Genomic DNA, 22,430 nt, shown 5'->3' on the forward strand with positions numbered 1-22,430 from the left:
TTAGTGAAGTTAAACAGAGAGAGCACCAAAGAGATGGAGATGGGGAAAGTGAGCTTTTAGGGAACTAAAAGCCTCAGTCCCTTTAAACCTCAAAGCGAGGCCCCTGTTGTCTTGACACAGATGATGAATGGCACCAGACTGTCGATAGACAGAGAGCAACTAAACATAGCTAACGAAAAGAAAGGGGATAATGGTCTTGATGCACATTGAAAATGTGAATCATCAGAACACAAAGGGTAGCCTTTCTATTCTGGCAGCATTTGAGGAGAGTTGTCCATGTTCTTAATGAATTCTAATGGGATTATAAGCTGTAAATGGCACCTTCTGAGTGCCATGCTGGAACAACAGCAACAAAACACGTTCTGGGACATATTCAGACCTTATTCAGAGTGGAAAAGGGGGGTGAGAAACTTCTGCTCTGCATATTTGTTAGCTAAGCCCTGAGCAGGTCCAACAGAAACCACAGCTCCTTTTAAATTAGAGGACACCTGCAGCAGATCCAGCACAAATGACAGCTTCACTCCTAAGTAGATCCTCGGTCAGCCTACTAGACAAAGGAGAGAGCGTGGAGAGTGCTAGTGCCGCACCTAAACACCGAACTACGTGAACTTTGGATCTCAGCAGAGTGTTTTAACAGCTATTATGTCGGCGAGGTGGGGCACAAACATGAATCTTGTTTCCACTTACCGAAAATATCATATGCTCCATTCAAGTGTGGCTGTATAAGTGGAGCTGCTATTGTCCCACGATTGGGTTTCCAGTCGCCACTGAAAAAGCACTGTTTAAATGGATGCTTTCAGTTGAACAGATGCAACAAATTGTAATTTCGCCGCACAATGCTAATCAGCTCCATCGCAAAACAATTCATTCAGACACTAGTTATAAATGCATGTGAGAATATCAAAATGGGAAATAATGCTCATTGTCTACAGATGGAAAAGAAATGAAAGGCATTGTAAGCATTGATGGATACAGAATTTACGCCCAAAAAACAGCACATTAGGTACTTTCAGGTGGTTTTACATCACTGTATTCTCCCTAAACAAGTGGTTACTTATACTCAGGTGTTTCAGCTCCAGCCTCCTATCATGCACGGCCAGGGAGCAAACGACTGCCTCAGCCGATGTAATTTACAGCCCTCAAGCAGCTTATTAAGGTGGCATATGTCACTCACACAGTCATCCAAGAGACAGGTGTCTAAGTTTAAGTCTGCCTAGCAACAAGGGTGCCAGCATTAGCACTTATTAGTCCCTATGCAATGAAAACAAATGTCCTCTCAAGGGCCTAAGCAAGCATAGAAATACCTCGCCAACCTCTGACCCAAAACTTATGCACCATCATTTTTTTTTTTTAATGATGCATCCTCCAAGGGACTCCAGGTAGCTTATTGCAGGATGCAACTTCAACCCTGGCAGTTATAAGCAGCTTGCATTTTAACGTTATTAGTTTAGAATATAGGTGATTTGAAGGGAAACGGTCGAGCCTTATTAGAATAAAAAAAATCCATATAGATGCTGTATTTACATGTAGACTGGATGGGGTCGTGACTTGTGGGGATACAGTCCTCTGAGGATGCTCTAGCCACCAATCCATTTTTGCTGGCTGTTCCCGTTTGAAAAACATGTGGCGAATCCAGCCTTTCTTTGTGGACACCTTGATTTTCCACACAAGCACAGGAGGCAAGGTCGCTCTCTCTCCAGGCACCTTTGCAGAAATCCTCTATAGACATTTTGCACAACACTGTGAGGCAGATCAGAATTAGCTGCACCTGTATGTGCTTTTTCTAACATGAATCCTTTTTTTAAAGGTGAATGGACCCTACAGGCTAATGTGAATGCCTGGCATTTAGACACAACTCTGACATGCCTCTAACAGGGCTCTACAGCGCGATGACATTTCACTTAAAGCATTAAGTCAAATGCTCATGTGGTTTTAATCATAATTGGTCATGTCAGGCACTCTTGCTTTTTGCTGCTTTTGATCAGAAAGAGCCCTGGAAGATCTCTCACAAGGACGCTTCAATTAAAAGACCAGTGACGATGAGATCAGGATATTTTCGGTAGCGTTCCGTTACATCACATGGCCTTGACCATAGGGAATCATCCATTCGTGGTTCTGCACCCGCTGTCATTGATGTGACGAATGCAAGGTTACCAATTTTGTGTAAATTCTGGATTAGTGTATACAGTAGTGGTTAATGCATCCAACACGACAAGATTAAGGGCGATGAAGCCACTGTCACTCTGATGAAGGTTAAGTGGAGATCAATGCATAGTCAAATATGTGTTCATACAGGGCAACATTTACAGCAAAAATCCAGAATTAATTAACAGAAATTCAATAGAGTTCTGTCAAAGCAGCCTGGTTTGTCTTGGAGCTGAGAAAAAGCTTTTTTTGATTTTTGGTCACCCAGAGGCCTGCAAACAATTAAGCCCACCGTGAGAGCAGTAAAGGAGAAACACTTCTGACATGGACACTGTTGTAAAGGACAAAACCACATTTTGTTGGATGTAGCTCGGGACAATAAAGTCAATCTCCGCAGAGACGTGTCCCATGGATTGAGCTGTATGACGGTCCCTTGCAACAAAAGAAATGTGTCCGCTGGAAAAAAAAAAAAAAAAAAGAAATGGCGATACGTTTTTCACACTATATTCCAATCTGACTTTTTTGGTTTGCCAATCAGAGCTGAAATCTTGTGTGATCGGGTAATTATCGCATGATCTCGTGATTCTCGAGAGCTCACGTGATTTGGGAAGCAGGACTGCTTATTGTGTTCTCTGAGCTGGTTTCGTTTGTATGGAAGTACCACACACATGAAGAATACAATCAAATGCAACCAAGTACAGTATAGTATGGTGATTTCAAACCTTTTTTTTAACTGAATTTACAGAACAATTACTGTCTTGTATTTTTGCGGTATCATTCACCATCAATGACAACCAGCTGCTGCATCATGAGACACAATCGTATTTTCATCAGTTACTCTCAGTTCGGGCACGTTGGTGAAGGGCAAACAAGTTAAATACGTATTTGCTGATACTGTTCAGGAGAGTTTGCCTGTGTTTGAGCCTCATTCTCTTCACCATTTTCACAAGATTTGAAGAGTGAAAGGGATTGCACTGTTAAACCTTCGAAAGAAAGACTTAAAAAATACAGATGACTTTAAGACAGCCCTTGCAGCTGCTCTTGCTGCTCATCTAGTTCAAAAGACATCCACCAAGGACAACAGCATCTCGCGAACAAGAACTTTCCCCGTGCCTGCCATCAAACAGCTATGGTGATCCCACCGCAGGCCTTTTATGAACATGGCATCCAGCCTCGGGCATCGGCGTATCAAGACGGCAGCATCGAGTGGAATGGCAGCCAGGTCGTATGAAAACAACATAATTGCCATCCCGGGTGAAAACTCTCGGCGCTGTGTCATCGTAGGATTATGTAGGCATCACCCCTGGGAACTAATAAACACCTTGTCAATGCAGTAGGTGTCAGCTTTACACCCAGGATGAGTGTCTCCAAGAGACGTGCTCACGCGTCACGACCCAACATTAGCCCGCTCACTAACACCACTGGTCATTTGGCGTGTTGTGAGTACGCAGGCCTGCGATCGGTCGCCACGCACCAACATCACGGTCCACACCGCCACCACCCACTCCTTGTCTCAACTGCTCCTCTGCCCCACACTGCTGACAAATCTGTGCTGATTTCTCTCCTGAAATGATTAAAACGCTGCACGCACTCTTATTGGTTTGCTGTTCCGTTATATCTACATGAGATTACATTACAAACATGCCGAGATGTAACAATACTTCACTGAAATATAATGCTGTTATGAGGAGCATGATTTTCCTGTGACATCTGATACTCTGGTATTATATCGGCCACTATGTAGAGGTTTACTGTAGCTTATTGCAAACATTGATCACCGTGTTGTAATTCAATATAGTATGTCAACAGCAGCATAATGTTCGAGGACTGGAGGGAGGGAGCAGGAGGTGGGGGTCTTTGTTACATGTGTCCTAGAGCCTCTTGCAGGGACAGGGAGGTGAATGCTATTGACAACTGGTAGATAGCCAAGGTCAGCGGCCGCACATTTGTTTAATGACGGCGGGCCGGAGCATCTGGACAAAAGCGGATCACACACCTCAGCAGCCTCTTAGCCGGCCGTAAGGCAGCCACGACTTGAGTCGGCCGGCAATCCCAGTGAATCAAGAGAGATCAGCAGCAGAAACCTGACAAAAACGCAGCAGGGACATAGTGATACTGAAAACATTTGAGAAGGTCAGTCTGTAGTCACAACCACACTGAGAAAGAGCGGAGGGAAGCTGCTGAGGGTGTTTTTTTTTTTTTTTTTTTTCTTCTCAGAAGGGGAGCAGAACACAATGCTGAAAACAAAGAGCTCTGGAGAGGCACTTATGAAGCCACCACTGTGCCACACCCTTTGCCCGAGCATCCGTGTGATATCTCAAAGTGTATCGGCCCCATCTATCATCCTTGGATTGTGAGCCCTGATAAAGCCTGAGAGGCTCTGCTGATGCTGCTGCTACTGCTGGAGCTACGGGGAGGCTGCTCTATCAGGCAGTCCGCTCCCTCCGGCTATTTATAACCAATAGAGCTACAGCACTTTATGAATGTCCGCAGGCACAGCATCACACAATCTTCTGATACTCTGCCGCAACTCTTTTTTTTTTTTCATTTATTTATTCCTTTATGGTGTGCCATTATAACAGGCAGCACTGGACAATAAAGGTGCTTTTTCTTTTTCTTTCTTGGGGGGGGGGGGGGACTGTCATATTCTGTGCAAATGCTTCCTTGAATAACAAACAACAGAAGGCGTGTGGAACCACACACACACGCACAAGTTTCACCCTGTGTCCTGTATAGTCCCAGTGCACACTACATGTAGATCTCTTGAATGCTGTTTTGTTGAAAAGAGAAGAAAAAACTAATAAGTCCCCAAAGTCGTTTCCGGGGATCAATAACCACGCACGACTCTGTTGCAGCAGAAGCCCTGAGTCCATTTAACAGATAGCCATCTTTTGCAAATGAATAAAAACGGCATATGGGGAGGATCACGACTGCTCCACACTTCCCCACAGTAAGAAATGTTACCTCACCAGAGCCCATACGTGTCCAAATAAAGGCTAGATTAAGATAACATTTTGCACCCCCACCCGCACCCTCCCATCCATCCAACACACACACAAACACACTCCCCATTCTCCCACATACACTCACATTCGCGGGACAATTACATTTGATTAATGGCTTTAAGCTTTCGTCCTCCCAGACAGGAACACACACACACACGCACACACAAACAATCCCAGAGAGATGACCAAAAAGAAAGAACAAAAGGAGGAGATTACAGCGTGCGATATGTACGCAGATGACAAATCTATAAATTAATTTTCAGATCGGAGTGTATAAGATGCGTTTTTCACCTGCAGAGGACGCGCCTAACCACGATCAAGTCCCAACCTCGCTTGCTTCTCTGTCCTGTCAACCGATGGTGCCCCGATCATCGCGGACTTGCGGGCGTTATTTATCACCGATTTGGCACAAAAGGTTGAGTTTCGGAGGGGGGCTCCCATGTGAGCTGGTGTCGACTCAGGCGCGCAATCGTTCCCCTATCTATGAGGGGATGTTTTCTTCAAAGTAGCCCGGAGAGACCGAGGGGGTTTAGCTGCATTATGGATTACCACCTCTCTTAAAAATCTTGGCCTCAGCCCACATTAAACTGCAGCCACATGAAGAATGAGAAGAAGGAAAACACACACACACACACACACACACACACATGCATTAAAAAAACAAAAAACAAAAACGTTTTCAGCTCTCCTGATCGGGACACTCACCTGCTGTAGCCTTCACTGCTTCCGAGCATCCTCTCGCATTTCTCCCCCCCCCACAGACGGCAACTCCCAGCCACCAACACTCAAATTGAGACGCACTATCTCAAGTCCATCGCCTTGAAAGACAGCTCTCAAAATAATCGGGGGAAAAAAAGAAAAAGAAAGAGTGGGAGAAAAGAGAACAGCCAGCCGGGTTTTTTTTTTCCTCGCAGATTCCCAACGAGTTTCCTCCTCAACAGCAGCAGCAGCAGCAGCGCCCGCGTTATTCTTCTGAGATGACAGTTAAAATGAGGCAACCCACACGCACACGCACACACATACACAGACTGACACACAACACACAGACACACACTCTCTCTCAGATAGAGAGCGCTCCTCTCTCGGTAATGGGACTCCCCGTGCGCTCGGACGCGTCCAAGGGATGAGCGTCGGAGAATAAAGAAGGAATGCAAATGGCAGGTACAGGGAGAGGACAGAGGGAGCAGAACGACTCCCACGCAACCCGCTTCCAGATGCAAGCGCGCAGTTCTCCCTCCTTGATGCAGTCTCTCTCTCTCTCTCTCTCTCTCTCTCTCTCTCTCCCCCCCCCCCCCCCCCCTCTCTCTCTCTCTACAGCGCTGTGTGACTTGCTGTCGTCAGTGGCACGGGCAATCCGCTTGCTGGAGGGAGGGACGGAGATGAACGGCGGAACGCACCCTGCCCGGTGTCCTACTCAAGTCTGAGTGTGTGTGTGTGTGTGTGTGTGTGTGTGTGGTAGAACTGTGTGTGTGTTTGCCTATATCTGTTTGATGATGCAGCTGTTCCGATTTTTGGTTTTTTTTTTCATGGTTTATGTATTTAGACCCTTATCCGTCCAGATTTCCGCCCCTCCGCCCCTTCCACCCTACAACCACCACCCGTTAACACGCGCACGCACGGCGGCACGGACACACACGCGGACACGTTTGAAAGCGGAGAGTGGCAAATCGACAGACAGTGGCCACACATCACCCTAGCAACACACGCATACATGTTTTCAACGACAAAAGCTGCCTGCAAATAAAGAAATGAAATCAGATTTAAGGCTGAGAGACTGGAGTGGAGAGGAAAGGAGAGGGGGGGTGTGTGAGAAAGAAGTGGCAGTTCCTCTTTTGAGAGCCTGATGGCACTGTGGGCCTCAGATACTGCAGACAAACACACACACACACACCAAACAAACACATCCACAACACACAGCTCTTTGCAGGAGGCAGGCCCTGGAGTGTGTTGTCTGGTACATATCAGATCCTTTGTCTATCTCCTGTGACTTAAAAAGGGGGTCTCGGGCCCAATCAGTGCGAGATTGCTGAGGATTTTCAAAGAAGGGAGAGTAAATATTTCATAGCAGCAAACTCTCATCATGTCCAATCCACTGCTCTGTCTCTAATGTGATGCCGGAGTGAGAGGGGATCAGGTTGTTGTTTTCTTAAATATATGATGATGAGGGGGGAATTCTGTGACACCCGTGCTGAGCGCTCTGGGATCAGCTCACAGTGAATTAAGTGGGTTTGAAATGTATTTGAGGGGAATTTTAGCAGCTGAGTGATAGGACTCATTTGTAGTCACTGCCCAGGGTGCACATTGATTTGGCAAGGTTTGTGGGAGGACAGCAACTTTGATGGATTCCTTTTACACTCGCCCCTGCTCAACCAAAGGAGGGCTGGGAGTTCATTCGCTCAGGCCTGATGAGGAGGGGTCAACGAGACAAAGTTCGCCAAACACTTAATTTCACAGGTGTACAAAGATGTCATGGTATGCTGGTGGTGATATCAAACAAGACTTGAAATTTCTTTAAAATTTACTGGGAAAGGGTGGTACTTTGTTCGTTTTCTAGGAAACTTCCTGCAGGTTTCTGCTTAATTATGGTGATAATGCCATTTTAATTTAAAACTAGTTTCTGTTTAACTTCCCCTCAGCACGCCAATAAACCCTAAGTGAGTCATTGCAGCATCATTTCTAACTAGTTTCTGCCCAACATCTGTTCATCAGGCCATTTTAACTTCCATCTAGTTTCTGTTAAACTGCCCCTCAGCAGCCCACTCAACTTAAGCGAGTTGTTGCAGCTTAATTTTTATCTACTTTCTGGCTGACTTCCCCTCAGCAGACCAAGGAAGTAAAGTGAGTTGTTGCAGCTTAAGGTTCATCGTTTCCCCCGAACTTCTGCAGGTCTGGAAATTGAATTTAAATGTTTTTAACCATTTACATTTCCACTGATTTCCATCACTTGAGCTGATCAGTCCAACTCTGCAACAGTTGCCAGATTTTTGTTTGTTTTTTACAGTTAGCAGGCATTAATTGACAATTACTGCCATACACAGCTTCACAATCAACGAATCAAGTGACTAATTTCTAATTTCCCATTTCCAATTTTAAAAGTTGAATTCCTTAACTGCCTGTCGAGGCCCTCAGATTGCTCAAGGTAAATGTCACTCTTTTTTGTATTTTGAGACAAGAATACATCAGCAAATGCATTTAAAAACAGGATAAAGTTAATATTTACAATAATTTAAGTAAACGCATGTCATAACTGTGTGTGAGGGAGAGAGTGACAAAGAAAAAACAAAGACGAAGAGTGACAAAGGGAGCCTGATTGTTGAATTGGTGAAAATGCATGATGGTTAAAAACTTCTGCTGCAACAATTCACTTCATTGTGGTGGCCTGCTGAGAGGAAGTTAGACAGAAACTCAACACAAGCAGAAACAGTGAGGGGGTAGCAGCAGGATCCAGAGTGTATATTGAATTGAGAGAGGGTGTGCTCTGTTGCTGAACAATTTAACTTTTGATTTACAAGAGGGGGAATGTCTTGCTGTGTGAACCGCTTCTTTCAAATTCAGTTGGGAACTAAAATGGAATGATCAGCAAACAGTTAGGAAGCAACCAGTCGGAGGTTTTCTGTAAATGTATGTTAATTAAATTTCATAAAAGTTGCTAGATAATAACATACCATTACAATTCCAGGTAGGTCCCTTCAGAATGAATTCTTAGCTCTTAGCCCAATGAAATACCATACAAATACTACTGTTTTAAAACTGAAACATCATACCAGGTATTTGATATGCAGGCCTGCCCACAGTCAGGTAACCACAGGAATCCTGTTTCAAACAGTGTAAAGGCAAGTGTGCATGGCGTGCCACGCCAACAGAGGCAACAGAACTTGACAAAGAGCTGTCGCAGCTGAAGTGTCTGAAAGCCAAGCTAAAGTTCACTGTTCCCTGGACAGCAAACAGATGTACGGTTGACTCTTGTAGTGAGCGGTAAAGTGATGTTTCTGAAACCTGATCATTGTCATTTTCCTTCACTGGCAGGTGTAATGTAACAAAGCTGCACTTTCAGGGTTCCACCTGTATAAGTGTGTATAGAAAGTGTGCTGGGAGTGTTAATATTTCATGTGTGACAACTTTTCAAATCAACTGCTTTCATTATGCAGAGATCAAATCACTGCGCATTTATCATGGGCGACACCTGAAAGGAACTTAAGTGCATTGAGCCTCCCGAGATTAGTTGATGTAATGGATTAATAACTAAATTACAGCAGTGGCAGTTGCCCCATTTTAGACTCAGCGTACAGAGTGTTTTGTCTACTTCATCTGGCATCACGTGTCAGTCAAGATTTCACCCATCGACAAAGACAGAAAATACCACTGGAGTATTTGTCTGGCAGTGTTAAAATGTGTCTTGTCTTTCTTGCATCCTCAAGCTTCTCTACACAGACGCTCGGAGCAACTTAAGCCACTCAAGCGTCACAGCGACATGTGAATGTCATCAGCATCAGTTCACGCATGGCCAAGGCACCCTAGCCATGAGTACAGTGTATTTTTTTATTTTTTTTTGGTATTTCAGGGCTGTTTGCCAGCACTTGGCTGTGAATCCATTCCTTAAGGAGGGACATAGGGTTCTTCTTTTCCAGATCAGTACACCAGGCCAGATCTTAACTCAGCTGCGGAGGTAACTCAATAGCTGCTTTAGTCTAAAAGTCAGTTGACATTTTATTTCCCTGGATATGGATATGACATTAAAGAATAAATTATTTAAATGTGTTTTAAATTCTGATGCCTGGCAACGTTTTTCCTCTGACATTCATGCTTAAAGCTTTATGTGTTAAACATCAACTACTATCTGCATACTAACAGCACTGGTCAAATGTATCTTCGAGGTGGAAAAAAAAAACAGAAGGAATGAGAAAGGAAGTGAAGAGGATGCACCTCATGGGAAAAAGAAGAGAGGCTAAGTTCACGGTCTTTATCCCCCGCCCGCCTCGTCTCCATCCTCTCTGCCCTGCTAAGAGCTGCAAACAACAACAGAGGTAACAATGGATACCTAGTGACGCCATGGGCTTTGAAAGAATCCCATCAATAATGAATTCGCTCTGCTGTGTTTCTCACAGCCGGCACGCACGCTTGTCCTTAATCTTTTGTTATACTGGGTGTGAGGGGTGTCTGTCACATGGACACCCTCGACTCTTAAACCTAAATTGTTCTGGAATGAGATGATAAAATAACCATTTGTTCTTGATGATATACTCTTTTCCCCCGTTATTAAGCGGGTGAGTTGTTGTGCATACTAACCAACAACGCTGTCATTCTCCCCGTTGAACTGTACTGATAAAGTCCACCTCGCAATTATCACAATCACGAGTCACGCAAATGCCGAGATTCAAGTTGCGGAGATGCAGAGAAACGTTTTTACATATTAATTCTTGAAATGTTCAAATGTTTTATTTATTTTTGTACTCTCTTTGCCAAATTGAATACAGGTGACAAATGGAAACTTGCAAGTCAAATCCAAGTCTTTTGAATTGAGTAAATTAGGATTCACCTGTGGTACGCTGTTTTTCATCTTGTGTTCCTTTGGTATCCTTTGGAATAAAACATGAAAGACCAGCTCTTAATGTGATTTCCAGCAACCAAATAATATCTGATTGTATCAGAGTGTACAGATCTGATATTATCTACCAAAAAAGAGTAGTACTCAGTGAATTATGAGTAAATTTAACAGACACAAAAAACGAACAAACAAAAAAACTGAAATATAGTGCAAGAAATGAATGCAATTGGTATTGTATTCAGACCATAATGAACACTGTGTCTTCAAAACATGACTGCACTGGACCAATTTATAGCAGAGCAGTTTATGACGCATGTATGCCATAAAAGGCTGAGCTGTCTGAAGGCGTGTTGACACATTTCAACAGCAAAGAACAAAATGTGAAAGTGTTTATTGAGTATTTCTAGTTAAATATATTTTATCTGAAGCAATTCCTACTCCTCTGTCTTTTTTTCTTTATTAGTGGAGCTGCACAAGGTCTCTTATCAGTAAAAGTTTTCTTTTGTTCTTTTTTTTTGGGCCCAAGCAAACAATTTGCACCCTGCTGTGACAGCTGGCGAACTGCAACCTTGTAGAGGATTTTTTTTCTTCTCTCAGCACAGGATTTTGGATAGCTCTTGATAAGAAGTGAAGTTTGCCAAACAAAGAAACAAAGAAACAAAATCTGCTCCGAAGAAAGTGGACCCCCTATATAAGGAAATAAATATTTCATCTAATATATATATATATATATATATATATATATATATATATATATATATATATATATATATATATATATATATTAGTTATTGGTTCCAAAACAGCTTTTTAGAAAATAACTGCTTTTTAGAAAATAAGCAGCTTTTTTAGAAATAAGCAGCTCAGTAGCCAGAAGAAGTTGGTTTTGTAAGTTTTTGCAAACAACAGGTATAAACATTTCTACAATATGTATCATATTGCGTTCTGATTATATGTGTGTGAGTTGACTCTCAGATCAGGAGGAGGAGGGGATAGTGGTGGCATGGCACACCTCAGGGAGAGGTCGCTGTTTGAGACCATTTAGTTATTTAACCACTGGTACCATCTCTGGGACAATCAAACAAGGTATTTTAAGCCAAAACACAATCTTTTCCTGACCCCAACCTGTCACAATGTAAAATTACATCTCATAATATGAAACAAATGGAGAGTTCCAACATATCTGTATGATGCAAAACAGACACATTTAACATATCTGTGGTTTACAACATTGTACAGTGGTGACATTTCTTCTGGCGATTGGCTTCAAAATAAGTCAGTCTCTTCCTCTGTAGCTCATAATTGCACCCAAAAGCATTACCACAGCCTGTTCAGTCAGGTCAAATCAGTTTCTTTTTTATGTATCCTAATAGTACAAATCAGAAGTCCCCCTCAAGGGGCTGTCTGATGTGAATATGTACAGATTCTATACTTAGCCGTGTCAGAGGCTGCTTATGGTGACACTGTGATTCCAGAACCACGGAGAGCGCCCATCACGCTTTCATTCTGTTCAGCACCATGGACAGAGCCAGACTGAGGCAGATCCAGGTCCACAGCCACAGGGATGTCATGTTCTCTTTATACAGCAGCACAGACAGACTTTCAGATACAGCAAGAGCCAACTATTTGCCACCTTTATTCCAGCCAACAACAAGGAGAGCCTTACTTCCTGCAGCAGCAACTGGGAGGGAGACCCAGATGCTCCTCAGTGCAAGAGGGCTATGCTAAACTTGGCCTCAGAGGTCATACCGGTATTATGACGGTCTTTCAAGGTCTGCAAGGTTAAAAAATATTTATGTTCCATGGATGGATGTCAAAAACTATAGAGGCTGACTACAGCTCTCAATCCAGCATTCATATTGAAAATATACTTCAGAAAGCTTTGATTCATCACACAAACTTCATATTTTCTCACTAATATGTATTGGCATTCCTTTATAGCTCGACATATGAATTTCAGCTGTAATTGTCACTGATGCTATGTGTTTCCTTAAAACCTAAATCGTAAAAGAAAAATTAAAAAAAATACAAGGATCATATTAAAATGCCCCAGTTCTTCTGTTGTTCATCTGTCTGAGTCTTTAACACCTCAAACATAAGCATTCAGCAGCAGCGTGGACAAGCATCCCAAGCATCGCCACAGTGAGACCAATCAATCATTCTGTGCTCACCCCTTGTGGCCTTTTTAGCAGTGGCTCCCTAAAAGCCTCTGTTTTACCACCGTCTTGCAACACGCCTTTCCTCCTGACCTTTAAATTGAATACACTTTAGTTGTACGGGCATTTATTACATTTCTGAACCACTCTTGTGGGTTTCCTGGAAAAATGCACCACACAAGCGCTTCCTGCGTTTCTCTATTCCAATTGTATGAACGCAGGCACTCAAACACATGAACATTTTCCCGTATGACACATTCTTAGTCATTTCTGTGTGTCAAATCCACTTCACATTATCAGTGCGCAAACAGACAGGCGAAGTAAATGCTAATTAATAGGAACATGGTTGGCTGGGTGGTGCTTGTTCGGAGGAGCATCACCAAACCAAAGTTGGAAGTAGCACCATATTTGTCTCCTTGTGACATGATAGCAAAGTGTGCCACTCAGTTATCACATTTTCTTTCTAACTTTTTTTTTTTTTAAATTGCTATTTCAGCTTGCAACATTAATGAATTCATTGTATTTTAATTGGGTTTTGCTGTAATGCTGGAACAAACTTGGTACCGGTGCTGAAGAGCAGCTTGGCTTTTTACATTCATATTTTATTTTCTGGTAAAACAGCAACATTCAGCACAACATGATTTTTGAACATGTATAATGAAGTGAACATGAGGACAAAAGCCATTTTAATTTGATAGTTTCTTTTATATAATGTTTGAATGTGTGTGAATGCATTTAAGTGTCAATATGCTGCATATACATTATTCATAACAATGTGTTTAGGCTTAATCATAGTTCTGTTGTGCTTCGTCTGATGGCTGTTGGCTATTATTTTGATATGCTGTTTTTATACATGAAACTTAACAATATAGATACAGCATTATTTATGAAAGTGAAATCTTTTGTCTGTTGGCGTCAGACATGAGCTTTGTCTTACGATAATCATCTGGTTACATAGTATGAATGGATGTATTGTATATGGTATAGTGTGCTGTGAAAATTAACATAAAGGAACTGAGGTTAAGGACTTCATCCTGAAGGGGGTTGGTGACGCCTCTTCTGTGTGTAAGTGTTTTGACTTTAGCTTGACGTATGACACACAACAATGGTTGAAGTGTATAAGAAGTCTTATGTGTATCATGAGGCGGATGTTGAGATGATTGGAATAATGCTTTATTGTTTTGGGATATTACAAAAGATGAGGAGGGACTGCCTCTGTTCAGTCACCATCTACGCACTGCTGATGCGTGACTCTCAATAAACCAACTTCTAGAAAATATATGTTGTGTCGAAATTGGTGTGGTTTTCAGTTGCCATGACATGGCAAAAATGTCTTGTATATCTATATATTATCATGATAACATGCATAGATGGACAGACATAATTCCTACAGGATCGCACAGGAAAGTACTGTGTGTACACCTTTCTTATACCAACAGGACCAGGAACTTTAGTGATTAGTTTGGATAATTGCCTACAAATGGCCTGACACCTGCTCTTGCAAATACATAAACACACACACACACACAACATTGTCACTCACTCTCTACCTCACAGTCACTTCTTTGTCTTGACTTGTATTGTTATGCTGCTATGTGAAACGCCTGGTGCAGTGAAAATGGAAAGCAGTGTATCTGGCGAGGTTGGAGGGGAAAACTACCCTCAATGGGCTTTGGATTTAATAAGCATTGTCATATGGAGCAACCAAATGTGTAAAGAATTAGATTTGGCATTACTGACATCTGGTTTTATCCCTGTAAATGCATAACCTACACATAAACAGATTAAAAAATCCCACAGTCAAACATACTAATAACATCCTGTCATACTGTGAAGAATATTGTTTGGGGACTACACAGGGTTTAGATGTGGTCATCTTGATTTTGCTGTATGATATCCTTGGGTGAGAGCTATTTTTAATAAAGCGATAATGCTGCAAAGGTGTCAACCTGATGTGATAATGACACTCATCAAGATCACGGAAATCTGTTTGAAACAGTTGGAGTACACCAGAGGACAATCTTTGTGATGGCCATAAAGATGAAGAAATATGCACAATGAGCAGCTAACTACACAAAAGTACCCATAATCATTGCAAAAGATATTCCTCAAGGTTATTTTACAGTCGTTTTTACACAGTGGTCCCCATACAAGGCGCAGTAGCTCATTGGTTACTGTGTGTAGGCTAGTTTTGCAGTGAAATCATCAATTAAAAACAGATGATTTGGGGTACACTGCCCTTTTTATAATGAAGAAAAAATACACTGTACCCAAGTGACATTTACAAAAATCTATCCTTAATTCCTGAGAGGTAACAGTCTTATTCAAGCCAATCTCAGCAAACTGGACCTAGCTTAGTTAGGCCAGTGGTCATATGAGCAACTCTTTGTCTTCAGTGGTTTAGATTTCCTACAAAACAATTGGCAGGCTGCTGCTCTCTCATTGCAACTCAGGCAGGCTCAGTGCTGTGCAAGAAGGACTGCAAAGAAAAATGATGCTCCCATGCCACTTACACACATTGCTTTGGGCAGACTATCATTCCCATTAAACTAATAACAGTTAGCTTCTTATCTCACAATGTCTTGGCAAAGTCACTTCCACCCTTGAACAAAACACAATGTCTTTGAATGCTGGGGCATAATATATCACTGAGGCCCAAATGAGACTGCATAATCCTCTGCAATTTGCCTTTCCACTGCGTTTTTCCGTGCACACATTTCCCTTTTTGGTGACAGTGAGGCTGTCCCTCAACTTCACAATCAGGCAGAATTGAATTATCTTTTTTTTATTTTTTTTTTTATCTTACTTATATACTGTCAGGATGAGAGCTTCATCACTCGTACAAACGTGTTTGTTTTGTCAGACTAAAACTGGAACATTTGACTGGACATTTTAAGATCCTATAATAAATATTTTAACTTGCATATGTTGAACATTTTGGCAACTAGAGGTCAGATGATAGGCTACAGTCTGCATCTATAAAGCATAGTCAGTCAGTGGATGACTAAGGGATGATAAAACATATTAAGTCCTCTTGTTAAGTAGTCAATTAGAGATTTCCTTTACATAAACATTTACAATCCAGGTATATATATTTTGCTATATGTCCTTGATTGAGCAGGTACGTATCATACAGGCAAGTCAAAACGTTCATGGAAGATTTTCTGCACTAACATTTAGACTGAACAAGTTCAGTTACTACAGTCAGGTTCATGTACAGCAGGGCTTCATGCTAAACTATGCCATACAACAGTGGACTTTCCAAGGGCCAAACTGAACCCAACAATTGTGGAGAAAACATGACAGTTTAAAATCTCTGATATGTAAAAAATATATATATATGTATATCATCATACAAAGGGAACTTCACATATACTTTCTATATATAAATATACACGTTTTTCCTCTTACCCGTAGTGCTAGTTATGCATCTAGATGTAGATCTAGCTTTGGATCTAGCTTTCATTCTTTTAAACATAATGGAACTAGATGGGACTTGACTGGTGGTAAAAGTACTACTACTCAACAGCGATTTCTCTTTCAATTACCCGATTACTCAAGGTAATCTACACACCTTGTTGTGAGCATTTCATTGAGGAACTGCTTTCTTTTCATATTACCATGTGGCGGGAAACATCCATCTACTCATCCATAATGGGTTGGCTATCTAAGCTAGCTAACATTACAGATGAACCGAGGAGTAAACCATTAGTTTTAACATCCCGCACTGCCAAGTTTTTCAAATGCATTTTTTTTGCCGCTTTGAGCCCCACAAGCCGAGTGTCATTTAGTTCCATTACATTTGAGAGAAGGCAGACATCTCCATGGCATATATCTCCAGAACTCGGCATCTCACAGCTAAACGTTCTAGATGGATAAATACCTACAAAGGTAAAAATATTCATTTTTGATTTTTTTTAGGTGAAATGTCCCTTTACATCATTTGAGATATTGAGATGTGTCACATTGTACAATTCAGGTGTTTTTTTTACTCATTCTCAGCATGAATGTAATATATGCCTGTATTATCAGAATCAACCCTGATTTACCTGGGAAATTACATTTCAGGCATACATGATGGTGGGACTTTTGCAAACTAGAGGTTTTAAAAGAATCCTTTTCACTCTTAAGAAACAAAATTCAAAGCACCTTTTCAATTCCTAGAAGAGGTGTCAGCCTTGACAGAGTAATTTAGCACCTCTGGAAAAATAGGTCCAATTATATCAACAGTGGCTGTCAGTTCCTGGGGGATGCCCCTATGTTGGGATATTTTGCTGTTGGCATTGAGTCTTATGGGTGTTAAAGCTCTTGTAAAGCAAAAAGATCACCCAAACTATTAGTGTGGTTGGCAGACAACGATGGAAGGTAAAGGGAGTTAAGGAATGGCATTGTTTTTGTGCTATCGCCTTGAGAGTCAGAGGAGTATATTTTGGAATAAAGACTTGTGAAAGCATTATTTACCTGTCGAGGTACTGTGAATAACTCAGCATGTTCCCATTTGACAGGGTCTGCAGGTGCAAAATATTGACTGTTTCTGAACGATTTCTAAGTTTTCCTCTACTTTTGTGAAATATGTTTTTGATGAATAGATTCATCACATTTGTTTCTTTCATAAATACATGTACAATCACCTCACAGCTGCCTGTAAACCTTTATTTTCATGTGGTGCTCAAGGTCGTTGCTGTCCCTTTCAAGTTTAAAGGGTGGATGAAGATGCAAATATTGCAAATACTTCATTTCACAATGTCCAACACAAAGCTCTTCACACAATCAACGACCCGCATGGCTGCTTAGTTGCTTGGCACGAGAGATCCTCAAAGAAATTAAGGACAAATTGGAATTAATTTGCTTATTTGTGTTGTACATTAATTCAGTAAAGGAAATCATTATGTTCTGGTACTATTTTTAGCATTGTTCATTCGATTATGAGGAATAGATACCATCTGTTAACCGTTATGTTGACATTAGAGTATGACCCACAATAAAGGTATGCACCTTTAATCTAAATAATCTAAATAAATGGGAAAACTGTATTGACAAAGCCAATCAGTGACCAGTTTTAAACTTCCATTTCAAATAGCTTCACATTTATTTGTTGTAGGTAAAATCATCCATGTTCAGCCTAGGTTTCAGGACTTCTCATGTCAGATTCCCACCCAATATACAGTATAAGTGTTGATTTCATTCCATGATGTTGGTTGTGTGACACTATGACAGTCAATAACTGCAGATGATGTTTTATCTTGTGAAAAGAGCCATTTGGGTTTTCGTTTCACCAACGAGACAAATGTGACAAATGTGTCTCCCTGTAGACAAGCTATTATGAGCAGCACTTTGGCCTCAGACCCCTGCAGATATTCTGCTCATGGCCTCTGAAACAATGGCTCCATTTTTATTTATTTTTTTCATCTGGAGGGCACCATCCATCGCTGGAGCTACTCGCCTGTCATCTCACCACACAGACAATGGCTTCCTGACACGAGAGCTCCTTGTAAAAGATGTTGCCACCCCTCGATCTCCGTGCAACACAGGCACGCACATAAGTGTGAGCACGAACAAACACGTAGCGTGGGCCCATGAACACACAAATATGCACACCCAAACACATGCACAGACATCTAATCTGCCCCTGAATCAAATCCCGTCTTTTGTTTTTCAGGCAGTAAAGGAGGGTGAGGGAGTGGTATTGGGAAAGGTGTAAACTGGTAAAGTAATCACTATTTCATGCAGTTTTGGGGTCACCCCCCACTCTTCAGCAACACAACACAACACCAACAGGGTAGAGAGATTTCAATCACTTTATAGCTGCCACCATAGCTTTAGTAAATTGTTGACAGCCAAATCCATGCCGATCCGTTGAGTGATTGCATGCTGTGAAAAAGGTCTAATCTCATTTTCTCTTCAGCTTCTGACTGCCTGTAAATAAACAAACATTACAGTTTGGTCTTCAGCGTATTTTCCTTTTCACAGTGCAATGTTGCATCATACAGCAAGGACATTTTATGAACTGAAATATAGTTAGGAGCAATAGTGAAAGTCAAGAATCATTACTGAAACCTCTAAAGTGTTGGGGACTTTTAATTCTGTGCTAGGTGTGACATGTCTATTGAAAAAAAAATTTCCCTTCTCAGTGCTTATACATGTAAGTCTGGCCTTACGGGATGAACACAAGATGATTACTTCCCTTTACAATTCTCATAAAGACATGGATGGTCAATGTTCACTAATTTTGCTGATATCGCACATAAAAAATGCTTATAGAAGCCCAGTGCCTCTGGCTGATTTTCAAATGCATGCACTTAATGCTAGTCGCGCATTTAATATTGTCACCAAAAGGCATGAGTCAACGAAAAATTATGAGGCAATGTATATGAGCTGCGTTGCTTCAAAACAGAAATAAAAAGTGCTATTTCACACAAAATCCAGACTGGTAAATTTTAACAAACATATTGTATCGTTTTGCTGACTATGGTGGCACTGGCCTCAAACACTCTCCGGTTTTATATGTACTTTGAGTCGAATCAAAGCGCTTGCAGCTTTGAAAAAAAAACAAAAAAACAAAAAACAATTGGGAGACAAGAGAAGCCAGAATCTGGCTTTTGATGTATAATGTGAGGAGAAGAATATACTTGAATCCTTCATTAATTGTGTGTAAATAAGTGCCCATTCAGACACGTTTACAACCACCCCAGGGGGACCTTATCTGTGTCTACTTTGTAATTCTTTGCTGTGTTCTACTGTTTATTCATCCTGCAACTATCGGTTCATCCACACTGGAGTATCTCACGACATACTCAAAAGACATTGGGTGTATTGCTGTCTAAATATGATCAATTTATCCATATTACAACCGCAAAGGAAAGTTCTGTCCTGTTGCTTTCATGGTGAATCAAAGTTTCAACCTCTCTTGAGCGTTTCATTGCAACATGATAAACTGTCTTCAACATGCCGGAATTGTTTGTCATCTGCTGTACATTAAAGCTCCACTGGGGCATCAAAAATCCATTATGTTTTAAACATCATTTGTTTTCTTAGCAGAACATTTTCATACTAAGCAAATGACAGACAGTTCACTTCTTAACCCATCATACTGAAAATGTCTGAGCTGGCACAAAGCTAATGGCTTGCATTTGATGCCTCATTTGAACAAGGTGGCGACTTGGACCAAGAATGTTCCTACTCGGTCATTTTGTCTCTGAAGGCTAGCACCATTAACCCTAATGCACTGATGTAATGTCTATGTCCCAACCTCTGTTTTCTAATTTTTTATTTTAAAGGGGCTCTGTGGAACGTCTGTGTTGTGCCTGAAGCCGCTCATCAGTTTGTGTTACCAGACTCCATTTCTAAACTAACATTAGCTACCACTGGACTCTGTTAGCTGACTGGACAGGGGCATTGAGACGAGGCACTCAAGAACGTGCATAACGTCACATCCTTTGGACTGTCGCAGATAATTAGACTCTAGTCCTTCACAAAAAAATCTACAGTCCAGCAGCAACTTAATTTGTAATTTCTCATGTCACATTACAGTCCTCTCACACATAAACAACAGAAAAGTGATTCATACATATAAATTGTGACAAATTGTGACATAGAGCCCCATTTAATGTGTTTAAATTAATCATAAGAGTGACTTGCAGACACTAACGTGAGCTTTTGAGACATGAGCTGATGTGTAGATTGGACTATATGAATGGACCACTTGCTGAGATAAGGTAAATATATACCAACAAAACATACATGAAAACCTGTGTCACTTGTGTTGTAGTTCATTTATACCTCAATGACATAACAAAAATAATTTTATTCTCCAGCCAAGATGGCATCACTTGAGGTTCGCGCAGCTTCCTCTGGAGCCACAAAAGACTCCATACAACACTGTTCACATATGCACAAGAAGTGTAATCAGACCTTGATGTGTCAGTGTTGGTGGAGCGGAGTTTGCCTTTAGTCGCATTGTCAAACACGTCACATGTTGGACATACAGACATACAGCCATGGTGACTATACTGTGCCTTATCTGCAACCCTAAAGAACCTGCTGAATTCAATATTGTTTGTAGTGCACTGGTACCCTAAAGGCGCTGTAATTCAATTATTTTACTATATTGGTGATTAGTGCAATGTGCCCATCTGTGATTGTGGAAGTAACTTCAGGTTTGCTCATCTGGGCTTCATCTTTAGAGTTATTTATAGTCCCTGAGTATCTTTCTCTGACCTTGCTAAAACTCTACCAGCTGCTATCTGACTTCGGCACAAATCCACATGGTGTGTGGCTTATTAAACACAATGAATCAAATGAAAACAAAATCCACTGTTCTGTCTTGTTTGATTTACAACAATATCCATTCCAACACGGACAACCCACTGTGATCCATCGTCTGTCAGGAACGCAGTCAAACAGAGCTGCATCTGTCAACATTTGCTGAAAATGTTAAGAACACAAACCAGTAGAGTTTACTTGGCTGAGAAAAAAAGAGTTTTTCTTTAATCACCACAGGGATTTGCCTTTTATTTATTCATCTTTTTTCCCATTTTGGGTTATCAGAAGTCTTACAGTTGCAGACATATTAACTTAAATGTTGAGTTTGCCTCCTCACCAAATAAATTATACTAAATGATATGATATGTATGTATATATTATATTGACATACGCCAATAATGGTACATCACAAAGCAGTTCTCTTCTTAATCTAATTTCTGTCTGCAACCATGTCCGGTGTCATGATCAGCAACAGAACAGTGGTTAGGAAGTAGTTAGGCTTGCTCACAGGAAGTAAGCTGTTCTTATAAGCTTGTTAATGGCAGACAAATTCAGCCTGAATCCTCATCTCCTTCTACTGTATGCAACACTATTTTGCAAGGACGCCATCACTGTATCCTGGGTTTAGCACCTTTAAAGGTGATTGTGATTGGGTTCAAAGAAATTCAAACAATCCTAAGAGTTTACTCCCTATAACCCCAGTGACTTTTCTCCATGAATAGGTAACTGGTTGACTCTTACTAGTTCATATGAGGCTTTAAACTTCTGGCTGAAAGGCAGGAGCTCTAATCCCCTCACCTCCCTGCCCCATCACCAGTACATAAAAGTGTGTTCAACAACTATTGAGAAATGCTGGATTGGATGACTTTTAGCAATTTTAGCTGCTTTTAACATGGCTATAACTGTCAGTCAATGTATTCAAAACTTCTTACTCCTCAATTTAAAAGCCAAGCTAAGGTTGTGACTCATACAGAGTTTTGATAACAGAGAGAGGAGACATAAAAATGGCTTTCATACAGAGCAATCTTGCAGAGTTCTCACTGCTGTCACAAACCTTACTCAATGATAATAGCTTGCCTGTATCACAATGCACTGTAAAAAGCAGCAGGTTGAAATCTGTTATCATAACGGTATCAACTTTCCCTAGCTTTACTCGGGTTATGGGATAAATACAGCTATAATACAACAGCAATTTTACCGGAGCATAGAGTTAGGAGTTTTAGCAGCACAAACAGGGAATAGCAAATAAAACCATTTAACCTCTTAAACCTGTCTACCCTGTGGAGGGAAATGGCAAATACATAAATGCTTGGGTGT

The 22,430-nt window shown here is 41.2% G+C and overlaps 1 protein-coding gene across 3 annotated transcripts in view; it reads right to left on the minus strand.

The window, feature by feature from the left end:
* The window catches only part of lingo1a (leucine rich repeat and Ig domain containing 1a), a 144,250-nt gene that overhangs the window by 21,384 nt on the left and 100,436 nt on the right, over positions 1-22,430 (minus strand). The window contains exons 1-2 of one of the 3 annotated variants that reach the window (XM_030426456.1): positions 5,856-6,458; positions 5,442-5,737 (exon numbers count right to left, since the gene is read on the minus strand). The exons of 1 other annotated variant lie outside the window; for it this stretch is intronic. The gene's annotated coding sequence lies outside the window, so the exon portion shown is untranslated. Of the gene's footprint in view, positions 1-5,441; positions 5,738-5,855; positions 6,459-22,430 lie in introns of those variants that run through there. One more of the 3 variants, XM_030426454.1, reaches the window with a different exon arrangement.

Source organism: Sparus aurata, chromosome 8, assembly GCF_900880675.1.
Source record: "Sparus aurata chromosome 8, fSpaAur1.1, whole genome shotgun sequence".
In the NCBI taxonomy this organism is placed as follows: domain Eukaryota; kingdom Metazoa; phylum Chordata; class Actinopteri; order Spariformes; family Sparidae; genus Sparus; species Sparus aurata.